The 14,798-nt window shown below is 43.2% G+C and overlaps 1 protein-coding gene across 1 annotated transcript in view; it reads right to left on the bottom strand.

The window, feature by feature from the left end:
* The window catches only part of LRP1B (LDL receptor related protein 1B), a 3,516,099-nt gene that overhangs the window by 241,648 nt on the left and 3,259,653 nt on the right, over positions 1-14,798 (bottom strand).

Raw genomic sequence — 14,798 nt, forward strand, 5'->3', positions numbered from 1 at the left:
TAAACACATTTATCTTGTGTACTAATGGATAATGTTACTTAGATACAAATGAGACCAGATGGTACAGTATGCATGTTCTTTACCTGTGAGCTTTTTTGCAAAAATCTAACTACATGTACCTAGGTGCAGTTACGTTTCTTGCAATAATATGACTGTGAAGCAGTTAGCACACATACTTTCTTGCTAGGCTAATAGTTAATGAGGGTTTTTTTTATCCATAATTTTGTATCTCTTTACCTCTTTAGCATGTTTTGTGTTTGTAAACTTACAAAAAGTAAAGCACATGTGTTAAAAGAGCTGTTAGCATGGAAACACCTAGCTTATACACTTTAATAATGCTTTGTATTAGAGATGTGCATTCAATTTTGCCAAATTAGACAATTTGAATGAAATTGTCTAATTCGGCATGGTTCAGGAGCATCAAAACCTGAAAAGAATTTTTCTGAAACTTCGGAAAAATTCTTATTTTGGGTTAGCGCACACTAATGGGGGTTAGTGTGTGCTAACTCCCATTAATGCACACTAGCACTAAAACATTAGTGTGCGCTAACCCAAAAATCGGGAGCCCACGAAAAAAAACAAAACCCCGAACCGCAGGAAAAATGAAGTTTCCCATGGTTCACCAAAAACGAAGCCCAAAATGAAATTTCAAAACTAAGCACATCTCTACCTTTTATATGTATACTCACACTTGTAACTTTAAATGCAGTTTAATACATTAGCCTCTAAGTCAATTTTCTAGCTAGTAAAAAATGAGCTTTTCCCATAACTTCCATCCCCCTTCCTTAGACTATTACCTTCTCCTATAAAGACTCCCTGTTTTTATTTTATTTTTCTTTGTTAGCCCTTGAAAACCCAAAGCTATCATTTACCAGCCCTAACACTGAATGAATGAAAGATTTATTTTTATTTCTTATGATAATTGATTTATGAAAGATGTGCAAATGGTCAGTTTCAAAGCTGAAGCCTTGACAGTTTTCATTATTGTTATAAACTTTTGCTAAGTTGATCATTTTTTTCTAAGTGATATGATGAGTCTAATACAGCTGTTCCCAAACCTGTCCTGGAGGGCCCCCAGATAGGCGGGGTTTTAGGATATCCACAATGAATATGCATGAAATAAATCTGCATGCACTGCCTGCATAGCATGCACATTTTATCTCATGCATATTCACTGTCGATATCTGAAAACTTGACTAACTGGTGGTCCTCCAGGACAGGTTTGGGAACATCTGATTTAATATACTGTATGTCTGTACATTTCTTGATGTAATACTATTTAGAAATATTTTTTACATATCAAAGTTATTGGAGTCAGAGAAGGCCCACATTTTGCTGTGAGAGTCATCCGCAGTGTACTTTCAGGTGGAAAATCTAAAAGCCTAAATAGAATTAGTTATGTTTGAATTTTGTATAAGAAATTGTTTAAAGATCAATGTCAATGTATGATAAAACGCTAAACCTAGCAATGATGTACCTTGATATAATTAAACAATTACTAAGCCAATTACTAAGCCAAATGAAGCTAGTAATAAACATAAAAAAAACTGAGTTTATACACCTAGAATGGAAAAACATGGAACTGATTCAAAACCCCAAACTTAAAAATGATCAGAAAGTGGATCCAGCCGAGAAAGCTCGAAACCTAGGAGTAAAAATTGACATGGAACTTAGCCTTAAACAACACATATCACTGAACGTTAGAGAAGGCTATGCCAAACTTATGGTCCTCAGGAGTCTAAAACCACTACTAACCCAAAAACACTTTAGGAAAGTTCTTCAAGCACTGATTTTCACTAGTACAGACTACTGTAACACACTATTCCTGAGATTACCGTACTCGACAATAAAACCACTACAAGTCCTACAAAACTCTGCTGCCAGAATGCTCACTGGCAAGAGCAAAAGAGATCACATCACTCAAACACTGGCCGAGCTACACTGGTTATCAATAGAGCAGAGTGTGCAATTATAAAACATTATGCATAATTCACAAACTAATCAATGAAGAAAAAGCTGATTTGTTAAACACAGTGCTTCGCTTACACGTACCCCACAGAAATCTGGGATCAGCCAATAAAGCTCTACTAACCATCCTCTCGGTAAAGACAGCAAAACTAATATAAGTTAGAGAGCGAGCACTATCCTTGGCTGGTCCAACATTATGGAACACATTGCCACTAGAAACAAGATTACAGAGTGATCCAAAACTCTTCAAAAAAAGCTTAAAAACATGGCTATTCAGAAAAGCATTTTACAATGAGAACGGAGAATAAGAAACACAGAACAAGGTTACCGAGATGTGTGGCCACACATTCTTTTATTTTTTTATATACTCAAATGATAATGTTAGAGAACTTTGGTTTATGCACATTCTTGTATGATTTCCCTATTAATCATATAAATGGACTAGATCCGTTTCACCTAACTTATAACTTATATTATATAAGTATGTACCGACACTGTAATGGCACTTTCATAGATACATTTTTTAACCAAACTAAATATACGTGCCTCTATGTAAACTGTTGTGATGGTACATTACTAAACAACGGTATAGAAAAGATTTTAAATAAAATAAATAAATACTTCCTATATTTTTGTGTTGTCACCTCCCCCTAAACTATCACCCTCCGTACTGCTATTTAAATTTCTTAAGTTAGCCAATAAAAATCCAGAGTTCATCTTCCCCATCATTTAACCAGATTTAGCATGAGGGAAGTATCTCGAAAAAAGTATTTTAAATTATTTTATGTTAATTAAAATATATGTGTGTTTATGAAAATATTTGAAAACAAAAATATACCACCAAATCTCAAAATTCAATGATGATTAAAGACACATTCAGTTATAATGACCATCATACTAGGCATCATCATGAGTGAAAAGCACTTTCTGACTCAGCCTTGTATATAATCATTGGTCATGAGTTAAGTCAGATGTTCAAAAATGAAATAGGCGCAGGGGAACATTTTTTCAGAATTTTTAAATTGCAGATAAAATGGTAATTACCAGCTTAGGAGATATAAATGTAGCTACTTATCTGAAGATACTGTCATATGGAAAAATTATCTTCCAACAATTAATTCACTTCCAGCAAGTTCCAATATCGCACAATCTTCAGGGAATATCGGAAACCCAGGAACATTGTATCTGCCAAGTATCCACTGCCAAATAATAGTATCAGCTGAGTATTCACTGCCAAATAACCTCTGCAGATCAAACCCGCTGATATCCATTGTCCGATGTCCAATGCATTGGATGCATCGGACATTGGATATTGGTGGGTTTGATCTGGGATGATTATTTGGAAGTAATTACCATTTTATCTGCAATTTAAAAATTCTGAAAAAAATGTTCCCCTGAGCATATTTCATTTTTGAACATCGACTTAACTCATGACCAATGATTATATATAAGACTGAGTCAGAAAGTGTTTTTCAGTCACGATGGTGCCTATTATGATGTTCATTATAACTGAGTGTGTCTTTATGCATAATTGAATTTTGGAGATTTGGTGGTATATTTTTGTTTTCATTTAATTTGTTCCATCTTTCTCTACTTTTGACATTGGGATGTTCATGGTTTTCTAGATTGTTTATGAAATATTTGTAAACAAACCAAAAATACCAATGTACTGGTCTCTTCTTAATATAGCACACTGCCGCCAAATGAACTTATGTAAGACCCTCTAATCATGAGCAGACAATTGTATGATCAACTCGTATGTCAAGGTTGTCCTAAGGAATCAAGCTTATAAGTGTGTCTTAAGATAGTACCCTGGCACCCTCTTGCCATTGTTTTCTTACATTTACAAGTCCCCACCTCTCTGTTCTTGAATAAGGATACACTGCTGGGCTAATTGAAATATATAGCAGCGTGAGCCGTGAGAGGACGTGATGGATAACCTCCCGAGCTGTTTGCATTTACTCTGGCTCCCTGTTGTTGATTTGTCCCACATCCAATAGTCCCAAGCTCGGTTTTAACAAGTATACATTCCTGGTTCAACTGAAACATATAGCAGTGAGAGCCGGAAGATGATGTGATGAATGACACCTCGAGACGGGAGAGGACGTGATGGAGAACTTCCAGTTATCATTTGCTGAGGAGGACGTGATGGTGAATTTCTCGAGCCGGGAGAGGACGTGATGGAAATTTCTCCGGCAGAAGAGACAATTGAGTTTGTGCCTTGAGAGTACATGTTTGATAATTTTCTGTGTGTTGGATGATACCTTGAGACGGGAGAGGACGTGATGGAGAACTTCTGGTTATCACTCGCTGAGGAAGTTAGTAGTGCGAGCCAGGAGAGGACGTGATGGTGAACTTCTCGAGCCGGGAGAGGATGTGATGGAAATTTTCCCGATAGCATTCGTCAATGAAGTCAGCCCTCCAGCAGAAGAGACAATTGAGTGAGAGTACATGATTGATAATTTCTCCGAGATGAGTTATAGAAGAGGTTTTTTTCCCCGGAAGAGTAGGCAATTAAATTTGCGTTTCTGTTGGAATTTGGGGAGGACGTGACGGAGAACTACCATTTGTTGATTGAGAGAATCGCTCTGGAAGAAGAGGTAGTAAGTGTGTGTTTCTGGTAGAATTGGTATAAAAGGTTTCCGGTTTGTCGCCATTGTTTAAGCGTAGTGGGTTGAAATTCAGCTCGCCTCTGAAAAAAGGACTGGCACGGATAAATACGCCATATGAAGATGGATTGCTGAGCCACAATGAAGATGGTTTTCTGAATCGGTTTCCAACATTCCCCTGAATCAGGACTGCTGTCCGAAACATGGCCATGTCGGGTTATCTTGGACCCTTTCAGTGTGGATAAGTATCCGTTTCAATACTATTCATATGACTTTAGTTGGGACGTTTTCCCTATAATTATCGTGGTAACGTTTTTAAAAAAAAAACAAAACTCAAAAACAAAGAAAACTGAATATACGGAGGATTGTTAATTAAGGTAATAGAGACCCCTTTGACAAACGAGTCGATCATACAATTGTCTGCTCGTGATTAGAGGGTCTTACATAAGTTCATTTGGCGGCAGTGTGCTATATTAAGAAGAGACCAGTACATTGGTATTTTTGGTTTGTTTACATTGGTGTGTACTGGAATACACTGGCTGGTGTGTGTGGGTTTATTTGTGTGATTGCTTATGAAATATTTGAACATGCTGAGTATCAATGGCTGAAGTTTTAATGATTGGCACTATTGTTTACAAAAGCCTCTACTAATGCAGCATAACCGAATATCACACGACATAAAGCAGGAACAGCTCATTATTTAAAAGCAGGAACAGCTCATTATTTAAAAGAAACTGGTGGTTTTGAACTGCTAAATGTTCAAGAGAGAAATATGCAGACATAATTGATGTCTCTCTTTCTCTCCCTCTCTCGCTCTCTATATATACACACACACCTTCAAGATAGGTTATCTTTTAATGATGATCACTGGCTCAGCCTGTCCCTGCTGACCTGAAACTCTGACAACTTTAAATAGCTATCAGCTTAGCTTTCTTTTCAAGGGCAAAAGACACATAGTAGGTTTACTGTTTCTGGGCAAGGAGATGAATGTTAGCTTTTAGTTATTATGAATTATCTAGGGACATCATCATGAACTAAAAAATGGAAAAATCCTTGAGGAGTGTAAACAGAGTGATACTCTTTTCACACCTTTATCATTTGTTTCAGAGCTTGAGGAGCAGTGGCATAGCAAGGAGAGGGAAGGGTGGGATGGGGGTGGGGGTACCAAAACATTTGGCCACTGATCTGAGATGGGCATGCATCAGGAGGGGGTTTCAGGATGTGAATCCCTCTTTTTATGCATTGCCTGCGGGGTTCCCACGCCATGCAGACTGATTCATATGCAAGAAGAACCATGGTGATGCCAAAGGTTTGCATGCTTCACATGCCAGAGGAGGTAAAGCGCATGCAGGCATTTGGCATCACTTCTCTACATCCCCTCCTTTCCTCTTCCCTTCCCATTATCCTTGCTTCCCTTCTCTCCCTTTCCTTCATATTGAGAAGCTAAGAAAGGGAAAGGAAAGGGAGAAGCTGGGAGTGAGGGAAGGGAATGAGTGAGGGGGGAAAGAAGGGCAAGAGAGGAGGAGTGAGTGAGGGGAGGTGAAAGGGGAGAGAAGGAATGGGAGAATAAAGGAGGAGTGAGAGAAGAAGAAATGGAAAGAGGAGGAGGAATAAGCAAGGGGAAGAGGATGAGTGAAAGAAAGTGAAGGGAGGAAGAAGAGTGAGTGAGGGGAAGAGGATTTATTTATTTACATATTTTTGTATACTGTCATTCGGTGGGTTCCTTCATAACGGTTTACAACAATTTTCATAAAAAACATAATACAATGTCAGATTCTAAAACATTTAGCTTAAATAGAAACATATTAATGGTTAACTAAAATTAGAAACATTATCATACTCTTATGGGGAATGAGTGAAAAGGAAGGAAAGGGAAAAGGGGTGGAGGAGGAGTGAAGGGAAAGGTAATGAGAAAATAAGGAAGGAAGGAAAGGGAATGAAGGAGTGAGTGAGGGGAAGGGAAGGAAAGGGAAGAGAGAGAGAGGGGAAAGGAAGGGATGAAAATGGAAGGGAGGTGAAATGATGGGAAGGGAGGTGGTGATAAGTAAGGAAAGGAAAAGGAGGAGAAGTTAGTGAGTGGAAAGGAAGGCGGGTGAGAGAGGGGATGGAAATAAAGGGAAGGAAGAAGGACTGAGTTAAGGAGAAAAAAGGGGATAATAAGGGAAAGGAAAGGGGAGGAAGGAGAGAGTGAGGGGAAGGGAAGGAACATGAAGGGAGGAGGGTGATGGGGAGGGAAAGGAATAAGAGGGAAGGAAAGGTAAAAAATAGGGATGTGAATCGTTTTTTGACAATTTAAAAAAATTGTCAGATATTTTTTAAATCGTCAAAAATCGTTGAGTTGCGATACAATAGAAATTCCCCCGATTTATCATGAAAAATCGTAAATCGGGGGAGGGCGGGAAAACCGGCACACCAAAACAACCCCTAAACCTACCCTGAGCCTATAAAACAAATCCCTTACCTTTCCCCACCCTCCCGAACCCCCCGAAAACTTTTTACGAGTACCTGGTGGTCCAGTGGGGGCGCGGGGACCGATCTCCCGCTCTCGGGCCATCGGCGCCATTTTGGCTGCCACTCAAAAATGGCTCCGATGGCCCGATAAAAAAAAAAACCCACCCGACCCTTTAAAAATGACCCCTTAGCTTCCCGCACCCTCCCGAGCCCCCCAAAAACATTTTTAAATTACCTGGTGGTCTAGTGGTGGTCCCGGGAGGAATCTCCCATTCTCAGGCCTGCCTCACTAAAAAAAATTAACGATGTGAATCGGAACTGATTCCGATTCACATTACCACCGATCAGATTTTTTTCTCCCTCTAGCCGAACCCGATCGTTAAGACGATCGGGCACACGATTCACATCCCTAGTAAAAGAGGAGGAATGCATGAGGGGAAAGGAAAGTGTTTTGGTATTTTAGGGCCTGGTGTAATATTTGCATTGGTGCCTTTTATAGATAGGGTTTGTACAGTTTGAATGTTGGCAGTTAGTGCTGTTTTTATATTGGAGCCTTACTATTCTGCAACTGAAATTTTTTATACATGGCTTTCTGAGGGCCAGGTCCACATCAAACATACATTGTAATAGGCTTAATGCCACATAGATTTATCTATCTTATTTTCTTTATTTGCAAGGTTTTCTGGTTCACGCCACAGCAGTGCAGATAAATATAATATATATGTTATTTTAAGTGATATTTGTACCTCATAAATCTGTATTTTGAATATCCTTTTCATGAAAAATATCAGAGTCATAGCATGCCTATGGTCAATATGGCCCTGGCCATAGGTGTTGCTACCAGAAGGGTAGACTAGTGTCACGGACAGCAATAGAAGACTAGAAGTCTCCTCTTGCTGTCAGTGGGAGTAGCATGGCCTCACCAGAATCACCAGTATGGCCTTAAGAAGAGGATAAGTGCTATGTTCCCTCGGGATTTGCCAGCTAGGCAGCCCTGAAGAGGAAGAAGTACACCATGACCCTGCTGGAATTGCTGGCATGGCCTGATTATGAAGATGAGTACTGTGGGCCTGCTGAAATCACCGGTATGGCTTAGGAGGAACAGGAGGAGCATAGTGGCTCTGCTGATATTGCTGGCATACCCTGAGTAAGAGGATGAGCTCTGTGGCTCTGCTGGAGTCACCAGAGGGACCTTAGGTGGAGGAGGAGGAATACTGTGGCTCTTCCGGAAACATCAGAGTGGCCTAAGGAGAAATACCATGGCCCAGCTGGTGATTCTGGCAGGGCCTTAAGAGGAGGAGGAGCAGAGAGACCTACTCCACAGTAAAAGTACTAGGCTAGAGCTGGATCAGCCCCAAGAAGAAATTATCCTGTTGGCCACAAAGGCAGAAGAAGGAGATTACTGCTGTTGTTTCAACCAGGGAAAAAGAGAGCATGTGAGTGTGTGTGTGTAAGAGCGTGAGAGAGAGAGTATGTGTGAGTGAGAGACTGACAACATGTATGTATATGTGAGGCTGAGTCACAGTGTGTGTGTGAAACAGAAGGAATGTGTGTATATGTGTTTGAGAAACTGAGAGAAAGAATGTGTGTGTATGTGTGAGACTGAGAGAGAGAGCATGTGTGTGTGTGTGTGTGCCTGTGTGTGTGCGGGTGAGAGAGAACATGTATGTGTGTGAGGAGAATGTTTGTGCACAACAACCCTCTTTCCTCTATGCCTGCTAATCCATAACAATCTTAGGGCATCTGAAAAACAAAAGTTCCCAGGCATGGAACACAGGAAATTAAAAAAAAAAACGTATTAGTTATACATGCACAAGTTATAAAATAGCCGTGTCTCTGGGTGCGGGCCGAGAAATGCACAGAAATAATCACCCGTGTGCTGGTTTGAATTTTACTGTCATAGGGCCTCATTTTCTAAAGTATCGCAGGCGATACTTTAGGGAATGAGGGGCAGGGGGCCGAAACGGGGGGCAGGCCTGCACTAGCCGGCAGCGATCACACCGTCACGGTGCGATCACTGCCGGTTTCGCACTCAATAGCGCCACCATAGAAAGTGTAGCTATTGGGCGCGAACTCGGACGCAAAAAGGGCCTTACCTTTTTATCGTCTGCGGCGTCTTTGCGGAGTTGGCCCTGCTGACGCCCCGACTCCTCCTCTTCCGGGGCCAACTCTGCCATTTTGGTATTGCACGCAATAAGGGACGTTTCACGTGCGAAACGTCCCTTATCGCGTGCGATCTGTTTAGAAAATGAGGTCCATAGTGTGCTTACACAATACAAATATGTTTCTGAAACAATATCATATTGTCTCATCCCTATGCCAGATGTGATTTTTGTAGGAGATAATTAGAAAAAAAAAATAAAGAAATACATAGATTTATAAATGAAAAGAAATCCACAGTGCACTGGCAGAAGGCTGTCTTTGAAATGGCTTGCTAGCTTGAACTAGGATGTTTCCTAATACTATTAATACTACTCACCATTAGTTGTATACATTTATTTGAAATGAAATTTACTATTTTCTTTCATTTCATTTCATTTCTTTCAAATAAATGCATTTATTTGAAATGAAATTTACTATTTTCTTTCATTTCATGGTTAAAAAAATGATAGAAGAAAACAGGACATTTTGTGTATTTTTTCCCTATCATTTTTGGGGGTGCCAAGAAAGCAATATTTTATTAAAAAAAATATTTTATTAAAAAAAAAATATATATATATAGTTATTCTGTTGTCACCTCAGTAACAAGTAACATAAACTCCCTCCATTACCAGACAAGTGAAGCAATGCAAACCCTGAAAAACCCTCACAGATCCTATATTGCAATCTGCTTTAACAAAACAGAAGTAATTCCCAGAACTCAAATCCTATAAGAAAAGGCAGCACTGCAAATACTACAACAGGCCCTCGAAGACTGATACATCTCCTATTGGAAAAATAGAACAAGCTGGGCTACTACACATCCCTACACAGAACTACACACAAGCAGAATATTTCACCTTGATGAAAAAAACACAGACAGATCCTTGGCAAATACAAAATAAGTGAACACAATTAGAAATAGAAATATGCAGAAAAAAATGAATTCATCTTTGCTCTGCTCTTCACTCCAGCTTCACCTTGCCCCTGCTGGTCCCTACAGACTAGGGTAAACTAGGGGAGGGGCTGGATTAGGGAGCAGAGTGGCTCTGCTTTCTTTGCTCTGTTTTGTGTTCTGTATACTCCAGATGCAATCCTTCCCTTCTTGCTCCCTGCACACAGCCTGGGAGGGGAGTGGCTGGATCTGGACACATAATGCTGTTCTCTGTTGCTTGAGATTGGGGCATTGGCCAATACAGTCATCAAGGCAAAGTCTTTTGCGCTCATGCAATGGGCATCTGATATGCAGCTGCCCCTTTTGCCCATAGGTAAAATTGGTCCTAAGTCCCATTGTTTACTCCACTTTCAGTTTTGCATTTTCCATGCAACTGTTTCTTCTATAAATGTGGTGATATCTGTCCTTTTACTATACATACCCTGCCATCTACCAGTGGTTCTTCTCCAATTGGTTTTGGTTGAACACTGAACTAAATACTGGGGCAGATTTTAAAAGCCCTGCACGCATAAATGTGGCTGGATTTACGCAATCAGGGGGGTTACGCGTGCCGAGCCTATTTTGCATAGACCTGGCAACACGCGCAAGCCCCAGGATGCGCATATGTACTGGGGCTTTGAAGAAGGGGCGAGAAGGGGGCGGGAGTGTGGGTGGGCTGCCGATCCGAGAGCAGTCCGGGGGGCAGTCCGGGGGTGGGACCGAGGCTTCCAGCACAGCGGCTGTGCCCTGTGGATCGCGTACCGGCAGCTGGCCGGTGCGTGCAAGTTACGTCTGCCATAGGCAGGCATAAATAGCAAAATAAAGGTGGGGGCAGATTTAGGTAGGGCTGGGGGTGAGTTAGATAGGGGAAGGGAGGGGAAGGTGGGGGGGGGGAGCGGAAGGAAAGTTCCGTCTGAGGCGGCCTCAGAGGGAATGGGGAAAGCCATCGGGGCTCCCCTAGGGCTCGGCGCGTGCATGTTATAAAATTGGGCGTAGATTTGTGCGCGCTGGGTTGTGCGCAGAAATCTATGCCCGAGTGTAGCTATTAAAATCCGGCCCTATTTGTTTAGTATTTCTGTTTTTTCCTGATTACCTTCCACACATTCCTTGGTCGACCTGAAGAAAATCATCTTGGTGGCTACTCATACTGAGCTGGATTTTAAATGCCCTGCGAGCATAAATCCGGCCATATTTACGCGCACAGGGCCCTCGTGCACCGGCGCGCCTATTTTGCATAGGCCGCTGGCGCGCGCACAGCCCCGAGACGCACGTAAGTCCCAGGGCTTCGTAAAAAGGGTGGGGAGGGGCGTGTCTGGGGTGGGACCGGGGTCAGGGGGTGGTTCAGGGCGGGACCAGGGGGTGTGGCGCCGGCCCGGGGGCATGGTCGAGGCCTCCAGACCAGCCCCCGGGCCAGCAGCCACACACAGATTTACGCCTGCTTTTAGCAGGCGTAAATCTGACAACAAAGGTAGGGGGGGTTTAGATAGGGCCGGGGGGGTGGGTTAGGTAGGGGAAGGGAGGGGAAGGTGGGGGAGGGCGAAGGAAAGTTCCCTCTGAGGCCGCTCCGATTTCGGAGTGGCCTCGGAGGGAACAGGCAACGCGCGCCGGGCTCGGCATGCGCAGGTTGCACAAATGTGCACCCCCTTGTGCACGCCGACCCCGGATTTTATAAGATACGCGCGGCTACGCGCGTATCTTATAAAATCCAGCATACTTTTGTTCACGCCTGGTGCGTGAACAAAAGTGCGCCCTCGCGCAAATTTATAAAATCTACCCCACTGTGCCAGCTGATAAGACCATAGTGCCTAAACACCTCAGGAAGAAAGTGCTCTATTGGGCGCACAATTCCAAGCTGGCAGACCATCCTGGTCAATGCCGGACCCTGCTGAAGCTACAGAAGTATTATTGGTGGCCAACTATCAAGGAAGATACACTCTCCTACGTAGCATCTTGTGCCAACTGTGAAAAGCACAAACCTACTTCTTGCCAACTATGAGGATTGTTGCAACCGCTTCCAGCTCCGGAACAGCCCTGGACACATATCGCTACTGACTTTGTAGTCGATCTACCCCTCTCTGGAGGTATGAATACCATTTGGGTCACAGTCGACCACTTCAGCAAGATGGCCCATTTCGTGGCACTGCCTGGCTAACCTTCAGCTTTGGAGCTTGCAAAGCTCTTCATAACCCACATCTTTTGCCTTCACAGCCTACCGAAGAACATAGTCTCGGATTGAGGATCACAGTTCACGGCAAGATTCTGGAAGGCTTTGTGGAAGTTTTTCAACATCTCCCTAGATTATACATCAGCCTATCATCCTCAATCAAATTGCCAAACAGAACGGATGAATAGGACCCTGAAACAGTTCATTCAGGCCTATGAGAGTTGCCATCAGAATAATTGGGTCGAACTGTTACCATAGGCTGAATTCTCCATTAATTCTCATCCAGCATCATTCACTGGATCAACACCTTTTGAAGTGGTGTATGGACGTTCACCATCACCACCACTTCCACTGAAGCTCTCAGTGGCATCCCCAGCAGCTCAATCCACTGCTGATGATATCCATCAATTATGAACTCAGATGAAAGAAATGCTACTTAAAGCGAGTGATCGAGCCAAAAGGTTTTATGACGCTCACCATTCCAAGGCGCCTGTCTTTCAACCTGGTGACAAAGTCTGGCTATCCACTAAGTACCTTAGACTGAAGTTACCCTCCACTCGATTTGCTCCTCGCTAAGTTGGACCATTTTCAATCCTCCGACGTCTTGGCAACATCACTTACTGTCTGAAGCTACCACCTGGATTAAACATCCACAACGCTTTCCATTAGGGATGTGCAGAGCAAAGGTTTATGTTCATAAGTCCATAAGTCGAAAGGGGGTCCCATTTGCGGTCAATATGGACATATGGAGAATTCCATAAGTTGAGTCTATGTCCATACGTGCAAATAAAAATTTAAACCCCTCACCCTCCTTAATCCCCCCCCCCCCCCAAGACTTACCAAAACTCCCTGGTGGTACAGCAGGGAGTCAGGACGCCATTTCTGAACTCCTTTGCGAGGAGCACGTGACGTCGGCGTGACCCCCCCAAGCTGGCCAAAAGTTCCTTTTGGGTGTAACGAGGATCCCGGAGCGATCACGCGGGGAATCACGTGACGCCGCGTCACTCCGACGTGACGCCGACGTCACGTGCTCCTCGCAAAGGAGCAGAAATGGCGTCCTGACTCCCTGCTGTACCACCAGGGAGTTTTGGTAAGTCTTGGGGGGGGGATTAAGGAGGGTGAGGGGTTTAAATTTTTATTTAGGATCAACAATCGCGATTTCCAACTTATTCAACATAGCTATGTTGAATAAGTTGGAAATCCGATCATTTTCGCCTCATCACTTTTTTAAGTTAAAAAAAATAATAAGTTGCGTTTTACATTTAAGTTCAAAACGAATGCACACCCCTACTTTCCATATTTCACTTTTGAAACCACTCATTCTCAGTGTGTTCTCTTCCAAGTCTCAGGAACCATCTTCCATCAATGCAGAAAATGACCTAGAATACAAGGTCGAAGCCATCCTTGATGTACGAAGACGAAGTATGACTTGGAAATACCTTCTTTCATGGGAATGTTTTGGCCCCGAAAAAAATTCTTGGGAGCCTCTGGCTAATATCCTTGACAAAGAGATTCTCAATCAGTTTCATCTCTTGTATCCTTGGAAACCAAAACCTGGTACCCACAGAGGAGACTGCCCTTTGAATGTGGGTACTGTTGCGACTGTCACTTCCCGACGGCTTCACTCCACCTACCTTTTCTTTTTTGTGGTTCCTCCTGCTCTTCACGGATGCCTGGCTGTTGCGTCATATGCCTGCTGTCCTCTCCGGCATCCCTGGACCGGCTTGGGCTCTGCCTCCCACCATGTTGTACAGGTACATTAGGGCACACGCACCGCGTGGCCCTCATTCTTATTTCGTCATTGGCACATTCCTCAGGGGTGTCCCCCTATGATGATGTCACACTGCCTGGATATTTATGCCTACAGTTTATTGCTAGCCGTTGAGTTAGCAGGGGGAATTCTTACGGATGGGATTTGCTCTCTGTACCCAGCTACTCTGCCTTTCCAACTTCCATTGGACTCTTTCTGCTAACGGGGTACCCGTTCCTCGAGGGCCTCTTTTGCTTCTTTCAGGTCGCTATCAGGTAACCGGTACTCGCTCCTCGAGGGTCCATGTTCCCTGACCCACTGCCTGCATCTGTCTCCTCTTCTACTTGGAAGAATTCGCTACAGACACCATCAGTGAGTACTACTATCATCCTCTCCTCAGAGCTGTCTCCCTGGAATCAGGTTCTCGCTCCTCGAGGGCCTTCCTCCTTTCCAGCACCAGTGCCATCTCCTACATGGAACCGCTGTGTGAGTACTTTGCCAACGAGTCTCTCTGCTCCCAGGGATCTGGTACTCGCTCCTCGAGGGCCAGCTCTCCCTATCTCAGGGCTTCTCCATACTTGGGACTCTGTGAATGTTCTATTGTACTCATTTTCTCAGTTTTCTCCACTATAGCACTGCTACCAGAGGAACCGCTGTTCCAGCGCCCTGGGGAATACTAGCCCAGCCGGGCTACATCTTCTACTCATTACTGCCACCTCTGGTAGCTTCTCAAATTGTCTAAATAAAGAAATAGCTGTGTTTGTGTGTCCAGAGCTGAGCCTG

This window comes from Rhinatrema bivittatum, chromosome 6 (assembly GCF_901001135.1).
Source record: "Rhinatrema bivittatum chromosome 6, aRhiBiv1.1, whole genome shotgun sequence".
NCBI classification, from domain to species: domain Eukaryota; kingdom Metazoa; phylum Chordata; class Amphibia; order Gymnophiona; family Rhinatrematidae; genus Rhinatrema; species Rhinatrema bivittatum.